Source organism: Podarcis vaucheri (assembly GCF_965113315.1).
Source record: "Podarcis vaucheri genome assembly, chromosome: 4".
Classification (NCBI taxonomy): Eukaryota; Metazoa; Chordata; class Lepidosauria; order Squamata; family Lacertidae; genus Podarcis; species Podarcis vaucheri.
This window is the reverse complement of record NC_138762.1, coordinates 68,458,647-68,479,127: the sequence shown is the minus strand read 5'-3', so window position 1 is coordinate 68,479,127 and position 20,481 is coordinate 68,458,647. Positions and strand designations below refer to the sequence as shown.

At 39.9% G+C, this 20,481-nt stretch overlaps 1 long non-coding RNA gene across 2 annotated transcripts in view; it reads right to left on the bottom strand.

The window, feature by feature from the left end:
• The window catches only part of LOC309531450, a 64,312-nt gene extending 46,625 nt beyond the window's left edge, over nt 1-17,687 (bottom strand). The window contains exons 1-3 of one of the 2 annotated variants that reach the window (XR_014219320.1): nt 17,280-17,687; nt 14,930-15,073; nt 12,434-13,515 (exon numbers count right to left, since the gene is read on the bottom strand). This is a non-coding gene — a long non-coding RNA (uncharacterized lncRNA). Of the gene's footprint in view, nt 1-11,924; nt 13,516-14,929; nt 15,074-17,279 lie in introns of those variants that run through there. The other variant, XR_014219321.1, reaches the window with a different exon arrangement.
• Nucleotides 17,688-20,481: the final 2,794 nt, after the last annotated feature.

Sequence of the window (20,481 nt, the reverse complement as noted above, 5' to 3'; positions counted from 1 at the left end):
CCAAACTGTGTTCTGAGGAAATGTGGGATTCCTTTGGCGACCCATCTAGGGTTCACCAAAGTACCGTATTTTTCGCTCTATAACACGCACCCGACCATAACACGCACGTAGTTTTTAGAGGAGGAAAATCCGTAGGCATGCCACCCGTAGGCATTCCCTCCATAACACGCACAGACATTTCCCCTTACTTTTTAGGAGGAAAAAAGTGAGTGTTATGGTGCAAAAAATACAGTATTTCCCTGAAATGCACAGCAGTATGACTGCATTTGGTGCAATGTAGGTTAACCAGCCCCTCCTATTTGAATTGATTTTATAACCCAGAAATATTCCCCAGAACCTTCCGCATCACACAGGGGTTATTGTGGAGTCCTTGCTGAAAGCAAACAGTTTTTTTTTTTTTATTGGTTTCCAACCAATTATACATTTTATCCATATTACAACATTCTTATCCATTTTTGACTTCCTTCAACGTTACTGACAATCATTCGTAGTTATCCTTTCTTACACATTCCATTCTTACATATTGCCATTTTTCCTCCTTTCTTTCATTATTTCTAATAGACAATACTTATTGGGTCTTTACAGTGCCTCTTTAAAACCCACTAGCGTTGTATTTACATCACAGTTATTTTCCAGATAGCCCACAAATTTCTCCCAGTCTTGAATAAACTTTTGGTCTTTGATATATCTAATTTTCCCTGTTAACCTGTCAAGTTCTACATATTCTGTCAGTTTTTCTCTCCACTCTTCCACAGTTGGGATTTCCTCCTGCTTCCATCTCTGGGCTAACACAATTCTAGCAGCCGTTACCGCATACTGGAAAAGTTTGCGATCTTTCCTTTCAATATCCTTTCTTACCATACCCAATAGGAAGATTTCTGGTTTTTTGGCGAAGGTGTATCTCAGCATTTTTTTCATTTCGTTGTAAATCTCCTCCCAAAACCTTTTAATTTTTTTGCATTCCCACCATTGATGATAGAATGTCCCTTCTTTCTGTCCACACTTCCAACATTTATTGTCTACCTTATACATCTTTGCCAGCTTCACTGGTGTCATATACCACCTGTAAAGCATCTTCATCATGTTTTCTTTCAGTAAGGTACACGCCGTAAATTTTATATTCACCTTCCATAACCTATTCCAATCTTCCAATTGGATACTGTACCCAAAGTCCCTCGCCCACTGAACCATCACTGATCTCACTTCTTCGTCCTTCGTATTCCATTCCAGCAGTATTTTATACATTTTTGACAGATTTTTGTGTTCATTGTTTATTATCTCTTTTTGGTATCTAGATTCTTTTTCCTCATAACCCCTTTCCTTCACCTCTTTTTTGAACATTTCATTAATCTGGAAATAGTGCAGCCAATCGTATGTAAACCCTTTAACTTGGTCGTATGGTTTTATTTTCCACTTTCCTCCTTCATTGGTCACCATTTCGTCGTATTTTCCCCACTTTCCTCTCATATTGATTTTCTTTACCCCCATTATCTCTAACGGGGATAACCAGTGGGGGGTTTTTGATTCTAGTATGTTTTTGTATCTATCCCAGACCTCTATTAACGCACCTCTGAAAACGTGATCGCTAAACCCCTTGTGAGCCCTCTTTTTATCGCACCATAGGTACGCGTGCCACCCAAATCTGTTATTATATCCTTCCAAATCTAGAAGTTCTTTATTTTCCAACTTTACCCACTCTTTCAACCAGCACAAACATGCTGCCTCGTAATACAGTCTCATGTCTGGTAGGGAGAAGCCACCTCTTTCTTTTATTTCTGTCAGTAATTTAAATTTAATTCTGGGCTTCTTCCCTTCCCAGACATATCTTGAGATCGTCTTTTGCCAATCTCTAAAATCTTTTGTACCTTTTATTATGGGTATAGTTTGAAACAAAAATAACAACTTAGGGAGCACCATCATCTTAACCATTGATATTCGCCCCCAGAATGATAATTTCATTCTGGCCCAGGTCTCCAGGTCTTTTTTTATTCTGTTCCAAACTGGGGTGTAATTATTTTGATATAGATCAATATTCTTTCCAGAGAGCCATATTCCCAAGTACTTAACCTTTCTAACTACCTCAATCCCTGTTCTTTGCTGCAATAATTCAGTCTTATCCTGATCCAAATTTTTAACAATCATTTTTGTTTTCCCTTTGTTCAATTTAAATCCCGCTATATTACCAAATTTTCCCATCTCGTCCAGAATCTCCTTTATACTTTCTATCGGCTCTTCCACTGTCAGGACCACATCATCTGCGTAAGCTTTGACTTTATATTCATTGTTACCTAAAGTCACCCCTTTAATTTGTTTGTTTTGTCTTATTGCATTTAATAGGGTTTCCAGAATCACTATAAATAACAGTGGCGAGAGTGGGCACCCCTGTCTTGTTCCCTTAGCTATTTTGATATCTTCAGATATAACATTATTGACTATCAGACTTGCTTTTTGCTCTGTGTAGATTGCCCTTATGCCATTCAAAAATTCCTGGCCCACCTCCATCACCTCTAAGTTTTTCATCATAAAGTCCCAGACCACATTATCGAACGCTTTCTCCGCGTCTACAAAAATTAGACATGCTGGTTTGTCGCACCTGCTGGATAAGAATTCAATGATGTTAACTATATTTCTTGTATTATCACTTATTTGTCTTCCCGGCAGAAACCCAGCTTGGTCTTTATGTATGATTTTTGATAGTATCTTTTTTATTCTTTTAGCTAAAACACCAGCGAAGATCTTATAATCTGTATTTAATAAAGAAATGGGTCTGTAGTTCTTAATTTGAGTTGGGTCCGAATCTTGTTTTGGAATTATTGTAATAAACGCCTCTTTCCATGTATCTGGAATATCCCTTTCTTTTAATATATTATTCATTACTTCAGTCAGCGGGGTTATCAACGTGTCTTTCATTTCTTTGTAATAACTTGATGTAAACCCATCAGGGCCCGGTGCCTTCCCTCTTTTTAATGCTTTTATCACTTCTTCTACTTCTTCTCTACATATTAGGGCATTTAGTTGTTCTTTTTGATCTATCGGAATCTTCCTCAACATCTTTCCTTCCAGATATCTTTCTATTTTTTCTTTGTTGTTCCTTTCACTTTTCCTGTATAGTTGTTTATAATAGTCCACAAACCCTTTCCTGATTTCTTTTGGGTCGGTAATTTCTTCTCCATTTAATTCGATTTTGTTAATTAGTTTTTGTTCTTTTCTTCTTTTTACCTGCCAAGCGAGCCATTTTCCAGATTTATTTGCAAACTCGAAATTTTTTTGTCTTAACCTTTTTATATTCCATTCGACCTCATTATTTATTAACATAGCAAATTGGGTTTGTAGAGCCTTTATTTCCTGCTTTATCTTCTCATTATTAGGTTTTTTAATCAGCTTTTGTTCGTTGTCCGTAATCTGTCTCAAAATCTCTCTTGTCTTTTTTTCTTTATTCTTTCTTTTCCATGCTTCTTGCTGGATACATAGGCCCCTCACCACTGCCTTACTTGCATCCCATACAGTACTCAGTTTTGTCCCTTTATCTAAGTTATCCTGAAAGTATTCTACCAGTTTTTTCTGTATTTTTTCAGCAAATTTTTGGTCGGCCCATAAGTTATCATTCAGTCTCCATCTGAAAGTTCGCTCTTCAACTCCTTTTAACTCCATCTTAATCGGATTGTGGTCTGAGATAACTTTAGCCTGTATTTCGACATCTTGAATCCTTGGTATGAGTTCACTCGAGACCCATATTTGGTCTATTCTTGACATTGATTGGTTTGGTTCCGAGTGGTGCGTAAATTGTTTTTCTAAAGGGTGCCTGAATCTCCAGATATCGATTAGGTTACAGTTCTTAATCATCGTAAAAAAAGTCTTAGGCAACCTCCCTTCTTTACTCTTTGCTTTCCTTAATCTATCCATTTCTGTTGATACCACACCATTCATATCTCCCATTATTATAATTTTTTTATCCAAGTATTCAAAAAGTTTTTCTTCCAATAGTCTAAAAAATTCTGTCTTATTCCCATTTGGAGCATAAATTCCGATAATTATCAATTCTTCGCCTTGCCATTTAATTTGGGCTGCTATTATTCTCCCTTCTTCATCTTTAAATAATTGACGGGATTCAATTTTGTTTTTAATATATAGGACAACACCTCTTTTTTTCTTTTTGTCCGAAGATATAAATTCATTCCCTAACCTTTTGTTAATGAGGATTTTCCTATGTTTTTTGGCCACGTGCGTTTCTTGAAGGCATATAATGTCCAGATTCTTCTTCTTTAAAATATGTCCAATTCCATTCCGTTTCTTCTTATCATTCATTCCATTGATGTTCCAGTTCCATAATTTTAACGTCATTCTCCTTGTCACTATCTATATTTAAAAGTTTAGGCTTAAAACCTTTCTGTCTCTTCTCCTTCTTCTTCTTCCCCCTCCTCTTCCGACTCTCTTTCAGTCTGTTCTTCTTCTTCACCTAATTCAAATTCTTCCCTCCTTCTTATTCCTCCTTCTGCTCCTTTACTCTCTTCCTCCCCTTGTTGTAGTTCTTTGTATCTTCTTGTGAATTTTCCGATTTCCTCAGGACTTAGCAATCTTCTTTTTACTCCTTTATAAAAGAATGAGACACCTTCCGGAAATTCCCATCTGAAATCAATTTTGTTTTTTTTAAGTAGTTGTACCAGTGGCTTGTAGGCTTCTCTTCGTTTCAACAACCTGATTGGAATATCTTTAAATATAATTATATAATTCCCATCAATATAAAGTCTTTTCTCTCTGTTCCTTTGCAGAATCAAGTTTCTCATCTCTCTATCTTTAAAAGTAATTAAGCAATCCCCTGGGAATTTCTTTACCCTACTTGATCTAATTTTGATTCTATATGCATTATGTATTGTCTTTGCCATTTCTTCTTCTGATGTCTCCATCCACTGCGCAATTTCCTTTATTAATCTTTCTCTAATATTTTCGTTTTGCATTTCCGGTACTTGTCTCAACCTTAAATTAACTTCTCTCTGTTTCAGTTCGTTCATTGCGATAGAGTCTTTTATTTCCTCTTGTATTTTATTCAGATCTGCAATCTCATTTCTCATCTTCTCCTCTTCTCGCTTCATCTCTTTCATTTCCTGCTTTGTCTTCTTAAATCCCTCATCCATTCTCCTAGAAACCTCCTTAATCTGTCCTTTCAGTTCACTGACTGTCTCCTCGATCTTTTTATCCATTTTCCCTATTTTGTTGTCTACCTGTTCTAACTTTGTCTCCAGATTCTTTTCACTTTGTTTTATCTCTGCAAACATCTTCAATATTTCTGTTCTAAATTCCGTTTCCTGCTTTGAAGCTCTCCTGTCTGTTGGTGTCCCCCCTTCTGTCCCTTTTTTCTGTGTATGCGACATGTTCCTCTGTATCTCTATGTCTAATATATACTGTGTGCACACTGTGTATTTTGGGTTTGAGTCACTGTTAAGTACTCTCAAACACTATTAGATTAACCCCCCAAAGACAAAGAATATCTCCTATATAAGGGGAGGGGGAAAGGTATAGCGAGAAAAACAACAAATTACAAAAAACACAATTTCCTTAAGATTTCCTCTCAATGTCCTAGATATTGTCGCTTCCCCTGCCCATATGCGGGAGGGGGGTAGTTATTAATCCGCGTTCTTCTTGCCCCAGTCTGGGCTAATCCAGTTCAGGCTGGTCTGGATACTCTTCTTGCCCCTATTCGGGCTAAATCCACCCAAAGCGTTAGACAGGTAGAACTGTACTTTATATTTCAGAGTAGTCCAAAAGACAGTACCTAGATTTGAGGAGTAGTTCAGCTTCCAATATAGTTTTTAAGTTAATATTAATACTAGTCCCAAAATTGTAGTTCAGTAGTGGGGGAGATGTCTCACTTACGTAGTTGTCTCCTAAGTATTTTCATCAAACCTAAGTCCCCTCCACCTAATTTTCAAATTAGTGTTTGGTTTGAATCAAACCAAACTGAGTGGATAGTTCTTCCAACCTAAATCACAAAGAGGGTGGTTCTTCCACCTTAGGGAAAGAGAGTCTTTAAGTGAGCTTTCACACTGCCTTTTTCCAACTGTTCATTTTAGTTTGTTTTATAAATTCAGTTCCACTGATTAAACATTCCTTAGCAGAGTTTTAAGCAGGGGGGGGGAGTCCGTGGAGCCTCCAAATAGTTTACTTTTTAATATATATATATATAAACGAACAAAAAGAAAAAAGTATGTTTTAAAGTAGTCTGGAATGGCGTCGGAAGTCCTTCTAGTCCTCCAGTTAATATGGCGCCGGAGTTTCTTCCTAACTTAATAGCTTCTTCACTGAGGTGTAATCAATAATCCTCTCTATTCTCCTGTAGCCTCAATTACGGTTGTTACTGGGTCTCTTTTGCTCACGGAGCTTCTCTGTTCCCCCTTTAATTTCTTCTTTTCTCCTTTCTTTTCTTAACCAAAAGTTACTTTTTAACTTAGTTGAACTCAAGTCCGAAAAGTCCCGGGGGAAACAGAAACAGTAACCGCTAGCGGTAACTTACTTTCTCTTTGGGCTCTGCAAACAGTGCTGCGTCTTTTTCAATGATGTCAGACGAGCCGTTGAACTCGGATTCTTCTCTTTTTTTAGCCGGGAGCTTTCTTATTAATATCACAAACTCTCAAATTTCATAATGGCAAATCCGGTTTTCTTCGTGTCGAGAGCGGAGCGCTATTCTCTCTGCAGGCTCGGGGCTTCGCTAGTTAGCCGCCGCCATGGCTGCCCGATTGTCCGCCGCTCGTTCCGTCGCTCTCTTCGCCTCTTTTCAGGGGTTACCTGGCGAACTGGACGAGCGGCTTTAACACCGCCGGGAACCTAGACCTCTAGACACCCTCCAGAGGTTTATCGGGAGGTCTTTGCGCCCTAAGAACCCCCCTTTTCGGCCAAAATAGCTAGGGCTTTCTCACCGGAAAAAACCCTCGCCTGCAACGGGAGCCGCGCTCACGCCGGAAGTCGCCGAAAGCAAACAGTTTTAAAAGCAATTCTTCAGTGTAGATGGATGCCTTTTGCTGAAAGAGGGGGCAGATCTGATGTGCTGAGCATAGTCTCCATGTCTTTTACTCCTGTATCAGTTTAACTAGATTTTCTAGTCTCTCTTAAATGAATATAAATTTTGTTCTCCAGATCTGACTGGGGTATGAAAAGAAACAGCAGTTTATATCAGGCAAGCATCAGATTGCTGAATCTATTTATCAAGATATTGGAGTGCTTATTTAAATTTTTGGTATTTATTTGTAGGTTGCCAGATGCTGATCTTGGACAGACTGTATAACACCTCCTGGGGGTTTTGTAGATTAATTGTTGTATCATGATGAGCATTAATAGTTCATTTTATATACCTGACTGTTGAAGTACATCATGTAATATACGGTAATGTTCCTGAGGATAGGGATATTTATTTTTTGAGTATACACATTGTGCACAACCTTAAATTTGGAATGGGAACCTCAATGGCCTTTGAGAATATTAGTCTAATGTGATAATATATAATGCTCAGCAAGCAAATGCGATGGGACTTCTCTGTCTTCTCTCCCTTTTGCAACTCCAAATATTCTCCGGAGTGTCTGGAATCTGTTTTTGAAGCCTGATGACCTCTGCCCTCCAGTTCTAGCTACATCTTGATCCCTCTCTTTCCCATGCTGACGTGGTCCTTTGCTTCTTGAAGGGGGTGAGGAGTCCTACCAGGGCTTAATTTGGTGAGGGGTCCTGCCAGGGTTGTTTTTAGTTCCAAAAGTCCTGTTTGTGGGATTCAGGTCGAGAGTTAAACTTTTTCTCTTTGCAGTTGTCTGGTCCATGTTTGAGGAACTAGGTCATCCATCTGTTTTCTTCCTCTCCCCTACTTGCCTTGCTTCTGACAGCTCTCATGTCAACGGTCACACACAGAACTCCAAACCTGTCTTCAGCCATTTTAAGAAGCAGAAACCAAGAGCTCTTTCTCTCACTGTCTCTTTTCTCTCACACACCCTCTCCTCTGTATCTTTATCCATGCATATATTTTCTTGCATTGCCATTTTCCTGACTTACTCCCTCCTGTTTGTAAAATATGTGTGAACTGTACCATACAGTTGTTGTTTTCTGTTATTTGTTCAAGGGAATGTTTAATCTATGGCTGAAAACATCTGCAGGTGCGCCTGGACTTCCTTTGACTTTTATACCTGCCCTGCAGTTGTTTCCACCTTGCTGTTTTTACAAAAAGAAAGCATTAGCAGCACGAAGACTCCTTTCTTTGACTCGTCCTGCAGTCTTTGGCAGCTTTCATAAATGGTCCTAATTGCTCCTTAATGTATTGCCACCCACCTTTATGAAATTTATTTTCTGTGCTATGACAGAAGGTTGAACACTTTGTTAAAGAAAAATTAGAGGCTGTTACACCATAATAGCCCTCTCTCCGGAGAGTTAACCGAGTTAACCTTGCCATCTTCAAAATATATTAATTATGCAATGTAAGATATTAAAGATAAGTGGTTTCAGTAGCAATAGCCATGTAGCAGATGATTTCATCTCACCCCAAAAACCTTGCATGTGACCAAAGCTGTATAAATTAAGTTTTGGTGTGCTTCACATGTGGCTTTTGAATGGGTTGTGGAATGACAATGCAGTTTGTTTTAATGTTGTTATTTATAATCTCCTGGATTTGAGTGCTATATATGTGCCATATCACACACTTATTATAGGGACCCGGGTGGTGCTGCGGGTTAAACCACAGAGCCTAGGACCTGCTGATCAGAAGGTCGGCGGTTTGAATCCCCGTGACGGGGTGAGCTCCCATTGCTCGGTCCCTGCTCCTGCCAACCTAGCAGTTCGAAAGCACGTCAAAGTGCAAGTAGATAAATAGGTACCTCTCCGGCGGGAAGGTAAACGACGTTTCCATGCGCTGCTCTGGTTCGCCAGAAGCGGCTTAGTCATGCTGGCCACATGACCCGGAAGCTGTACGCTGGCTCCCTTGGCCAATAATGTGAGATGAGCGCCGCAACCCCAGAGTCAGTCACGACTGGACCTAATGGTCAGGGGTCCCTTTACCTTTACCTTTAAACACTTATTAGCTAGGCTGAATTTTTTTCAACAAACATCAAGTGTTTTGGTAACCAGATTCACATGGTATGCACAAAAGAGGGTAGGAGATGGTTTTACATCCTCTCTCATACTGCGAGAATCTGGGGTCATCTAGTGAAGCTGGACAGAGGGAGATTCTGGGCTGACAAAAGGAGGAACTTCTTTATACAGTTCATAGTTAAATGATGGGATTCTCTACTACAAGGTAATAGTGATGGCCACCATCCTAGATGGCTTAGGGCAGGCGTTCCCAAACTGTGGTTCTGCAAGCTTCATCAGGTGGTTCATAGCATTTCGGCATTAAACATTCCTTTTGTGGTTTTTTAAATTGTATTTTATTGCTTCTTTTATTTCTTATGTTGTACTCTGACTTGAATTCATGTCAACCACCCATCTCTGTTTGCATATCAGGTTGGGAATCCCATGTTTGCTGTTCCACCTTCTGCAGGAATTAGGGTGTTGTACGAATCGGGCATTATTGGCTGGTGTAGCAGCTCATAAGATCAGGCTGCAAATCTGTTTAAATGTGTGGAATTATTCTAGGTTTATACTAGTACAACTGTATAATGCTGAGAAGCTGATCTAAAGTGTATCGTAAAGCATCCCAGATAGTGAAGCAGCTTTTGCTAGATGGTTTTGCAGGCTGTTAATTCCTCTCAGAATTTGTCTCTTCCATTAGGCTTCAGAGGACTATGCTATGGTGAGATAAGGCTAAATTGTATCTAAACCTAATGTATTGGCTTCTCTTTGGTTTCAGAGTCAATTTTCAATTTTCAAAACTGAAAATATAGAATTCAAAGGGCCTTTTCAAAGATTTCTGTCCTCAGTATGCTGTATCTGTTCCCATTTAACTGCAATTATTCATACAAGTGTTGAGGGTGTCCAGTTATTCAAAAAGTGAGTCCTGTAATATTCACTAAGCTCTACGTTCATTTAAGTGTCTGTCCACAGACTTGTAGCATAATATGTATACATTCATATGACTTTCTATGCATGGTTTTCATGCTTGTTCCTATTGGGAAGTGCTTTCATGAGCAGGAAAGGCATAAAATTTTAAGTGGCTCATAGTCCATAACATTTCACTATTACTACCAATGAATCTAGGCAAATATTAACCATAAAGTATTCAAGCTACTGAATATGTTTAATTACAGGCAGACTTGTTAAGTGCACAATGTCAAGTTCTCTCCTGTTTTTACTTAAAGCTTTAATGTATTCCATATTGCTCTTGCAGCTTTTAGTATATTTACCACTCAAAGCGAAATTTATTTTCAATTTTGCTATGCTACCTGTAAAATTGGAAAATTAATATAAAAGCTTATGTTTTGACAAATATAAATTAAAGGAAATTAGAGACTCTCAGGTATTTGGGAGAATGAGGGACTTCTATAAAGAAATATACTGATCATGACTCACTGGTCCCAACTTATCTGCATACTGAAATACTTACTAGTGACACATATAGAAAATCTCAGTTTTGATAACTATACTGTGCTATCATACAGAATACAAACAGGACAATTTGACCATGTTGCATGCTCTCTCCGCCCCCCCCCCCCGCCTCCCCGCTGCTAATCTGTCTAGAAAAAGGAACTCTTGTTGATATTTGCATTTTTAAAATATAGACTGTAATGAACTATTAAAAGTTTACTATTTTGAATGTCATTTATATTAAAAATTTAGGGATGGCTCCTATGTACAGTGGTACCTTGGTTTACAAACTTAATCTGTTCCTTAAGTCTGTTCTTAAACCAAAATGTTCTTAAACCAAGGCGTGCTTTCCCATAGCAGCGGGGGACTCAATTTAGAAATGGAACACACTCAACAGGAAGTGGGACATGTTCCCATTCCATGGCAAAGTTCACAAACCAAAACACCTACTTCTGGGTTTGCAGCGTTCTTAATCCAAGTTGTTCATAAACTAAGGTGTTCTTAAACCAAGGTACCACCGTATCCTTGAAATTCCCGGGGATGCACTCCATATGGAGAACCAAACCTGTGAATGGTCCATCTGTGGATACAGCTACATCTTTCCCACCAGCAGCAATTTCCACGATCAGACTGTCTAACATTTTCTCCAAGGGAACATATGTCCCTGAAAATAAATGGAGGGTCACAGACACAGCAGAAGAGGCTCATTTTTATGAGGGTTAAAGTGTGTTTTGGTGGTGGGGAGCTTTGCCCCATGCTAGATTTCTGAAATAGAAATAACAGTATATTTCACATCAATGCTTCATCCTTAGGCTATTTTCTCTGAAGTAAAGTCCTTTTGATTTGATGGAGTTAACTTTCCAGCAAGCATACGTAGGATTGCAGCCTTATTTTAATTTCCAGCGGATAATGCACTCAGGCGTTCAATGTCACATCAGTTTCAGTTTCCTCTGAATATGTACCACTTCAGGTGAGGGATTCCACTTTTAGAAGTCCCCCATGTGGAAAACAAAGACATCCTACCTGTAATTAAAAACAACAGTAACCCTATAAAGGGGTTCTAAGTCAATTTGCTCTTTATGCCAGTTTTATACTGGGAGGTATTTTTTAAAAAATAATCTATCTACCACTTAATTTTTTTTTTGCCTCCGTTTGGGTCAGTATTAAAGCTGGCAATTTCTGCAAAGGAATAGTCCTCCGTTCTAAAATAGTTTCCAGGAAAAAATGTGGCAACAGTGTAGGGGATCTTAAAATGGTTAGCTTGCTATGACAAGGAAACAATTTTAGCTAGCACTAAACTTGCATGTGCTGAAGGAGAGCATATTGCATGTGTCAGCCTGAAATATAAACACTGGTGCGATGCCATTAAAATCTTTTTAAATTTTTTTTATTCTCAACAATTCCTGAACTGTGCTGCATAAGCTGCTGTTCTGGCAATCATTCAAAAATCACCTGTAGATATTCAGTCACGAATAATGAAAACATGCTGAACAGCATTAATCCTGTATTAATAAACGGCTACTGTTTATATTTATTTGAAGGTGAAAAGTTGTATGCATTAGAGTGATATACAGCTGAAAGAAATATTGCAGTCCATATAATATAAGCAGTAGCAAAAAGTCTCTCCATGTCCCACCAGTTGTATGCCCTCCCTTCCATTTATTCCCCTTTCCTCTGATTCTCCAAAGCACCTAAAAGCCAGAAGGACAGAGTCCTGCACTAGGCATGCTTTCTTCACATGCCATCTCTATCCCCACCACAATCCCACATTCATGATGAGAAAAAACATATACAGGTAGCCATTTGTTGCTATTTTACAAAACAACATTGCATTTCTCAGTGCATGCACCTGTAGCCAATATGATGTAATGATTAGAGGGTTGTCCGTTGTGTGTGGGGGCCTAGACTCAAATCCCCACTGAACCTTATGAGAATAAAATAGGACAGGGTTGTTGTTTAGTCGTTTAGTCGTGTCCGACTCTTCGTGACCCCATGGACCAGAGCATGCCAGGCACTCCTGTCTTCCACTGCCTCCGCAGTTTGGTCAAACTCATGCTGGTAGCTTTGAGAACACTACCCAACCATCTCGTCCTCTGTCGTCCCCTTCTCCTTGTGTCCTCCATCTTTCCCAACATCAGGGTCTTTTCGAGGAAGTCTTCTCTTCTCATGAGGTGGCCAAAGTATTGGAGCCTCAGCTTCAGGATCTGTCCTTCCAGTAAGCACTCAGGGCTGATTTCCTTCAGAATGGATAGATCTGATCTTCTTGCAGTCCATGGGACTCTCAAGAGTCTCCTCCAGCACCATAATTCAAAAGCATCAATTCTTTGGCGATCAGCCTTCTTTATGGTCCAGCTCTCACTTCCATACATCACTACTGGGAAACCCATAGCTTTAAGACTGCCATCCTGAGCTCCTTTGAGTTATGAATTATTCAAGCAGCTCTTCTCTCCTATGTTTCCATACTGTTCTTCAGTGTTCCATCAGATTCCATTTCATGCATGTATATATGGACTAAATCAGTTTTTTTAAAGCACACTCAAACATTTGAGAAATTTGTATAAGAGCCACCATTTGCAGTGAATACTGAATGTAGACTCGAACATATGTAGAAGCCAGCCATGGCTTCCTTTGCATAACCTCAATTTTATTTCTTTATCCTGTCCCTCCCTTTTCAGCATTGCAAACCTTTGGAAGCATCTCGTTCCACTTATCTGACTTCCAGCAGCTGGTTTCCAAGGAAACAGCAGGATACAATTTTGGGCATCTCAAATTTTAAAAGGAAGTCTTGGTGGGAAACTGTCATTGTGAGACAATTGGGATTTAAGACGCAGGCAATGTAGGCAATATTTGAGTTCATCTGAACAGAACAGGATGGGACATGGCTGGTGCTGACTTGTTCAGTAGTCTTGTAATTGGAATAAGTAGCCTACAGGTGAAAGAATGGCAGTTTATCAGGCTTAGGGGGGAAATAACTTCAGGGGGTGGGGAGAGATGATAGCTTGCTGAAAGAAATAGATATCCTCAGGGCTAGTGTGAAAACAGAGGGGAAATGAAAATTATTCTCTCTTGTAGCTATTATTTAAACATAGATGAGGCAGTATATTTATAATATCATACTTCACTTTATTGCCAAAACCTAAAACAGAGCTCATCATGTTTAGCATAGGTATATGCTAGTATCACTTGAATGTAACAAAACTGAATTTTCTTATTGTTTGTATATAAATAGTACTCCTTGGTTTTGCCATGGCCAAGGCAGACGGATGAGCACTGAAGCATAGCTCACAAGGCACCAGATAACATGTCTTGCCTAAAATCTGGTCATGGCATGGTTTCTTCAAAGACAAAGTCTAACCAGAAAAAAGTGCTGTCTGGGATGTTTGGGTTGGATACTAGGAGCTGCAAATGGCATATTAGACAATTTAGTTACATATCAATCTCTATCTGCATCCATTACACTGAACACAGGGAAGCATGGGCAGATGGATTTGGGTGACAGTGTGTGGAAATAAGTCCTTCAGCCCATTTCAGGCTGAAAAATTAGTACAGCTGTGCAGCCTGATATAATGCCCATTTATTCATTATATATCATCTCTCCCCCCAGAACTGGCTCACAAATATAAAAAAAATGCACACAACTAAAAAGAAAAAAATGTATGACTAAAAAGTGATTAAGCTAATGATGGAATTAAAACAATGCAAAAGGGTATCTATTAAAGTGCCGCTAGAAAGGCAAAACAAACACACACGAAAAAAACAACCACAGTATAGCACACTATTAAGGGACCTTTCCTTAAAAGCAGTCTGTTCTTAAAAGCCTGCCAAAATAAAATGGCCTTCATCTCCTGGTGGAACAAACCTATAACCCTGAGATTAATGTTGAGAGCCAGCGTGGTGTAGTGGTTAAGAGCGGTGGACTCGTAATCTGGTGAACCAGGTTCGCTTCCCTGCTCCTCCACATGCAGCTGCTGGGTGACCATGGGGGCAGAACAGAACCCTGAGGGACTCCACAGCCTAGAGGCCAAGCTAGGAGTGCCCCAGCAGCACCACCTTGGTTTTTCCTCTCCAGGAAGCAACAAAGTCAATATTAACTTCCTATATGGACCAGGCTGAAGACTGTGACCAGTGTGCCTGCTCAGGCTGCTAACTGTTGATGGGAAACTTCAAGGCTCCTCTTGCTTTCCCTTCTTAGGATCCTTTATCTTTAAGCTAAGGTTACCAGACATCCCCGTTTCCCGGGGACAGTCCCCAGATTTACAAATCAGTCCCCTGACAAAATCCTATCATTCCGACTCATTTCAATGAAGTGTCCCTGGATTCATTGAGAAAAATCTGGTAACCTTACTTTAAGCTGGGTTTGGATCAGATAGCCTTTCAAACAGAGAACTTTAAATAGGACACATAGACACACCAACAAAAAATGTAAAGGATGTCTACCTACCAGGAACTGTTTGTTTAAGCATGAAGAATCCCCCTTTGGAATTCTTTGGAAAGAGCTGTGGTGCTCCGTGAAACCCAATATGGTGGCCACATAAGAAGAAGACAGGAAACCAGGCACAGGCCTTTCTTGACACATATTTGGCAACTGTGTACAAGACATAAAAACACACTTGGGTGAGAAAAAAGGAAGGAAATACCCTTTTTGGTCACACTGTAAATCCCTAAGTCCTCCTTAATATCGCCTGTCTGAGTATTTGCCCAACAAGGATGTTCTAGCCACTTGGAATGGAGTGAACGGTATACTCTAGCCTTCCTGCTGTTTTGACTGGTGAGCCAAGTCTCTTTCAAACGCCATGTGACCACAACCACAAGCTTGCTGTCGACGCCTCCAGACAACAGAAAACAGGCTCCAGCCTGCACAGCTTCTTCATTACTGCAGCCCTAAGCCATAATTACATAACATGAGAGGGCTCTTCTCTTGCCAGCAGACAGAGTTACCGCGCGCAAGATCTCAAATCATTATGCTGAATTGAATATTGCCTCAACAGTAAACAGGGTAAGGTCGGTCTGCTTGGTCTGAAATACAAGCAAAGGATCTCATTAGGCAAAACAGAGTAAAACATGGCCACAGGGAAAAGGTAACAAGCCTAGTAGCATTCCATTGCTTAAAAATATTTCCACATCTATTTATTTTTCTTTTACAGAAATCTCTATGTAATTCCAGTGTACATGCTCATCCACTTTCTTTATGAGCCAATGACTAATTGTGCCCCTATAAAGTATGTTTGCCTTTGGAATGGTAATCACATTATCATACTGTCTTTATGTGCAGCATTTTAAGAACACAAGAGTAATTAGTGGCTCTATCCCCAAGAGTGAGTTGATTTTGCTGGTCATGGTTATACAAGTCAATAGGGGTTGTAGCTAATTGATATCTAGATTCAGATTCCATGCAATACTATTAATTTATCTATTTGAAAATATTAGTTGATTTTCTTGCAAAAGCAACCCAAAGGCGACACAGAATAATAAATAAGCAAACATCTACATTAAAACTAGCAGAAAACAAAATAAAGCAAAAATCCAAACAACCGTCGTATTTTTAAAAGGCAGAATTAAAACATCCCACCCACTTAGAGGCTACAGATAATCAAAAGCTAAAGGCCTGGTGGAAAATAAAGACCAGTTGTCCCTAAAGGTGTGCAGTGATGGTACAAGGCAAGTTTCCCTGGGGAGAGCATTCTGCAAGTGGGGAACCACCATTAAAGAGGCCCATTCTCATGTTGCCGCCCTCCAAACCTCTTCTGGAGGGGGCACATATCCCTTCCATGGAGGAAGGAATGTGAAACCAGGCACCTGAAATGCTTGGGGTTATACATGAAGCTCATCATGCAGGCCTTTCCACTGCCCAAGAAATCAAACAAGGCGTGCATGATCCACATTTCGTTCTATGTGATGCTCTTGCAAACCATGGTCTAACACCAGCACCAATGCTTCTTAGAGATAAGTAGGTAGGTAGATGCCAATTAGGCACCTCATTAGTCACAGTTGTATAAGTGCACAGTCACAAATGTATTACAGTGGTACATCGGGTTAAGAACTTAATTCATTCTGGAGGTCCGTTCTTAACCTGAAACTGTTCTTAACCTGAGGTACCACTCTAGCTAATGGGGCCTCCCCCCGCCGCCGCCGCACAATTTCTGTTCTCATCCTGAAGCAAAGTTCTTAACCCAAGGTACTACTTCCGGGTTAGCGGAATCTGTAACCTGAAGCGTCTGTAACCCAGTGTACCACTGTATTGTTCTATTTTAAGCTTTGGTGTGGATGGTGTTTATGGATGGGGTGGCAGGAAATAAGGCATGTGTTGTTTAAGATGCACTGCAACCAATGTGGTGTAGAAGACTGTATTTAAAAACAACAACTGCAGCTACCTGATTTTGAGTTATGCAATAACACCTGGTGTGCCAATGGAGAGAGCTGCAGGTGGTGGACTGGTAATCTTGTACCACTTCCTGCCTTTCTCATGGTTATGGGAATGCAAATAAAAGGAACAGCTAGATTGACAGAAAAGCAGGAAACCTGCAAGTACTAGCATATGCTAAATTACAGGAAATCAGTGTGAAAGTGCATTCCTGAGCACACACATTGTAAACCAGTGATCACCTGTGAAATAGCACTGGCTCAACACTGCCAATAAAGTCTTGGGGGGGGGGGGAGAACTATCCTGCAATTATTGTGCAAGTGAAGATTCTGCTGAGGACCACAATGTATAAAAAGAAGATGGGAAGATTTGCCTTGAGCACAGCATTCTTTCAATATATAGATTACTTAGGCATTTTCTAGAATGTTACATTCAGTCTGTTGAGAATGATACTGGAAAAGAATGGATGTGCCATCTCATAATTTGAGAACCATGGCAGCTTTGAGAATTGGCCTTGGCCTTGAGAGAGATTCTGTTTCAAATTGCTGCTCAGTCTGAACTTGGAAGTCACTGTCTCTCAGCTTCAGTTCCCCACCTGCAAAATGGAAATAATAATGTCCTTACTTTCAAAGGGTTATTATGAAGGTACCATTTATAAAGCCTTGCATACCTTGAAAGTGCTCTGGAAATTTGAAATCGTTCTTTAGTCTGCACTTCTATAGCTACTTGCAGTAAGCACCACTGGAAATATGAAATAGTTAAAATAGTTGCAATTCTAAACCCACTTCCCTGGGACTAAGTCCTATTGAACTCAAGAGGACTTACCTATAAGTTACTTTTGCATTTTGGTAAACATCATTTGGAAACTTCTAGCAAATACAATGCTCTAGTAAAACATCAAATGCTGACAAGTGTGTTTTGTTTTTCTTATATTGTGTATTTCTGGATATATTTTTACTGTATAATCCTTTGACTATGCAGTTACAGTGGTACCTTGGGTTAAGTACTTAATTAGCTAACTTAATTCGTTCTGGAGGTCCGTTCTTAACCTGAAACTGTTCTTAACCTGAAGCACCACTTAACTAATGGGACCTCCTGCTGCCGCCGCACCGCCGGAGCACAATTTCTGTTCTTATCCTGAAGCAAAGTTCTTAACCTGAAGCACAATTTCTGGGTTAGCGGAGTCTGTAACCTGAAGCGTATGTAACCTGAAGAGTACGTAACCCGAGGTACCACTGTAATTAAAAGAGGGGGAAACATCATTTGCAGGACTTGTCAGGTTTCACTTGGGCGAGAATCCCTGTGACTTTACTTCTCCCTGGTAAATGCATAAAAAGGAAAAGTTTGGTTAGTGCAGCCTCTCCTTTATGATAGGAGAAAAGCTGCACTGTTAAAATTCTCCCTCCCACATAATTCTTAAAATTTCCTCATGAAATCTGACAACACATTTTGTGTGTGTGGTAGAGAGCATTCAGCTGCTCACACAAAAATATGGAGCTTTTTAAAACTGAAGAAGTAACAGGCAAGTTTATACCAAAAATAATGTTGCTGAACTACAACTCCCATCATTCCTGACCATTGATCATGCTGGCTGTGGCTGATGGGAGTTGGAGTCCAACAGTGCAGGGGGAGGACAGATTTCCTATTCCTGCTGTAGGCAGGTAGTAAGGTCCATTCAACTCTCCTTCAAGAGGCCAAACCAAGTGATCATAACAGTTTGCTTTTAAAAGTGCACTTCCATTTTTAAACACCAAACGTAAGCAGTAACAGGCAACACGTGGCTAATAATGTTCTAACAACACACACACACACACACACATACACACACACATCTTGTATTATTTCACAATTTTAAAAGCAAAGGTGCTGTTCTTTCCATCAGGATCAGTTCTAATGTCAAAGTTAGGTAGGAAGAAGGTGACTAAAGTAAGGGGAGGCAGAATGAAAGAGAACAGTTCTGCTCTCCTGACCTGAGCACCCTTATTGCTTTTTAAACCCTTCCCCGAGGAGGATAACTTGGAGACCGTGGGAGATGAGTGGTGGTTTAAACATCTTAGAGACCAGAATCTTTTTCTGTAGCAGAAAAGGGGGGAATGTGGGATATATACATTATCAAGCTGTATTATTTAAGCTGTAAAATAGGAACTGATTAAAAAACAGCATTTGATCCCAAGTATCAATAGACTTAACATCTGCTGGTGTCTATTTATGGCCCATCTGCTAGGAGTGCTTCTGCATCTCCTAAACCAGGCTTCCTCAACCTCTGCCTCCAGATGTTTTTGGCCTACAACTCCCATGATCCCTAGCTAGAAGGACCAGTGGTCAGGGATGATGGGAATTGTAGTCTCAAAACATCTGGAGGGCAGAGGTTGAGGAAGCCTGTCCTAAACTGTTGGACGGAAAGTTGGGATCCTTACAGAAAACTAAACCTACAGCAGCTGTCAATGAATTTTGGTAACGTAGAGGTTCAGGAACATACGGAGGTCTGGGGCAGGGAAGTAGAAGGTCTTATATAGCCTAAACAATAACAGTGATTGACAGAGTGCTTCGTACAGGCAAAGGCAGGAAATGATAACCAAATCCCAGATGTTTGAAAGGATAAATGGAGACGAAGGGTAACTAATATTTTAGAGTTCTCTGAAAGTATAAACAAGTTTATAGACAGAGCTGATCCAATTGACAATATGTAGTACTTAGACTTTCAAAAAGTTTTGACAGAGTACTTTGCTAAAGATTCTTGATTAAGCTTAAGAGTCATGGAATAAGAGGAAAGATCCAGTACAGATCAGAAACTATTTAGAAACAGGAAGTCAAGAGTAGGACCCTCTCCAGATTGGTGATGGTTTTTTTTTGGGCGGGGGCAGATATATTCAGCAGCACGTTTTAAACACAGTAACAGTGCTTAACAGTAACAGTAACAGTAATGGTAGATACATACTGGATTGTCCAAACATTGATTACTTGTTCTGCAATGCTTCACCAGTGCTACCGCAGTAGGGCTATAGTGTAACAAAAGCAGGACTGGAAAAAAACAACAACCCAGTACACTTGTGCTCTGAAAAGTTACAAGATTTCAACAGCTTCCAGGATGTACCGGTAATTTGCTTGGAAATGAAGCAGAAACAATTTGCAGGCACCAGGAGTATGGAAATCAAGAGTTTTGTATGGACTTCCCAATAACATGATGAGCACCGATAATAACAAATGCACAATAACTTGGATATTAGGACCGGTCCCAGGATTAAATGGACAGTTCTCCCAATAGAAGCGGAATGTAGGAAGTAGAATACCCAAGGGGACCAGTGCCTTTTACCTTGTTCATAATGATCTGAAGTTAGGAGTCAGCAGTGAGATAGTCAAGTTCTCTGATTTTACAACATTCTCCAGACTGGGTGGATGGACAGTAAAATGACAAATGCAATTCAATGTAAGCCGGTGTAAAGTGATATATACTGGGGCAAAAAAATAAATCCTAATTTCATATATGTGCTCATGGAATCTGAACTAGCAGTGACTGATCAGGAAAAAGACCTTGGGACCATAGTGGATGGCTTGAGGAATATGTTGACCTAGAGAACAATTATTGTTCCTCTCTCATAATATTAGAATACTTAGAAAAGGCAGAACAGATG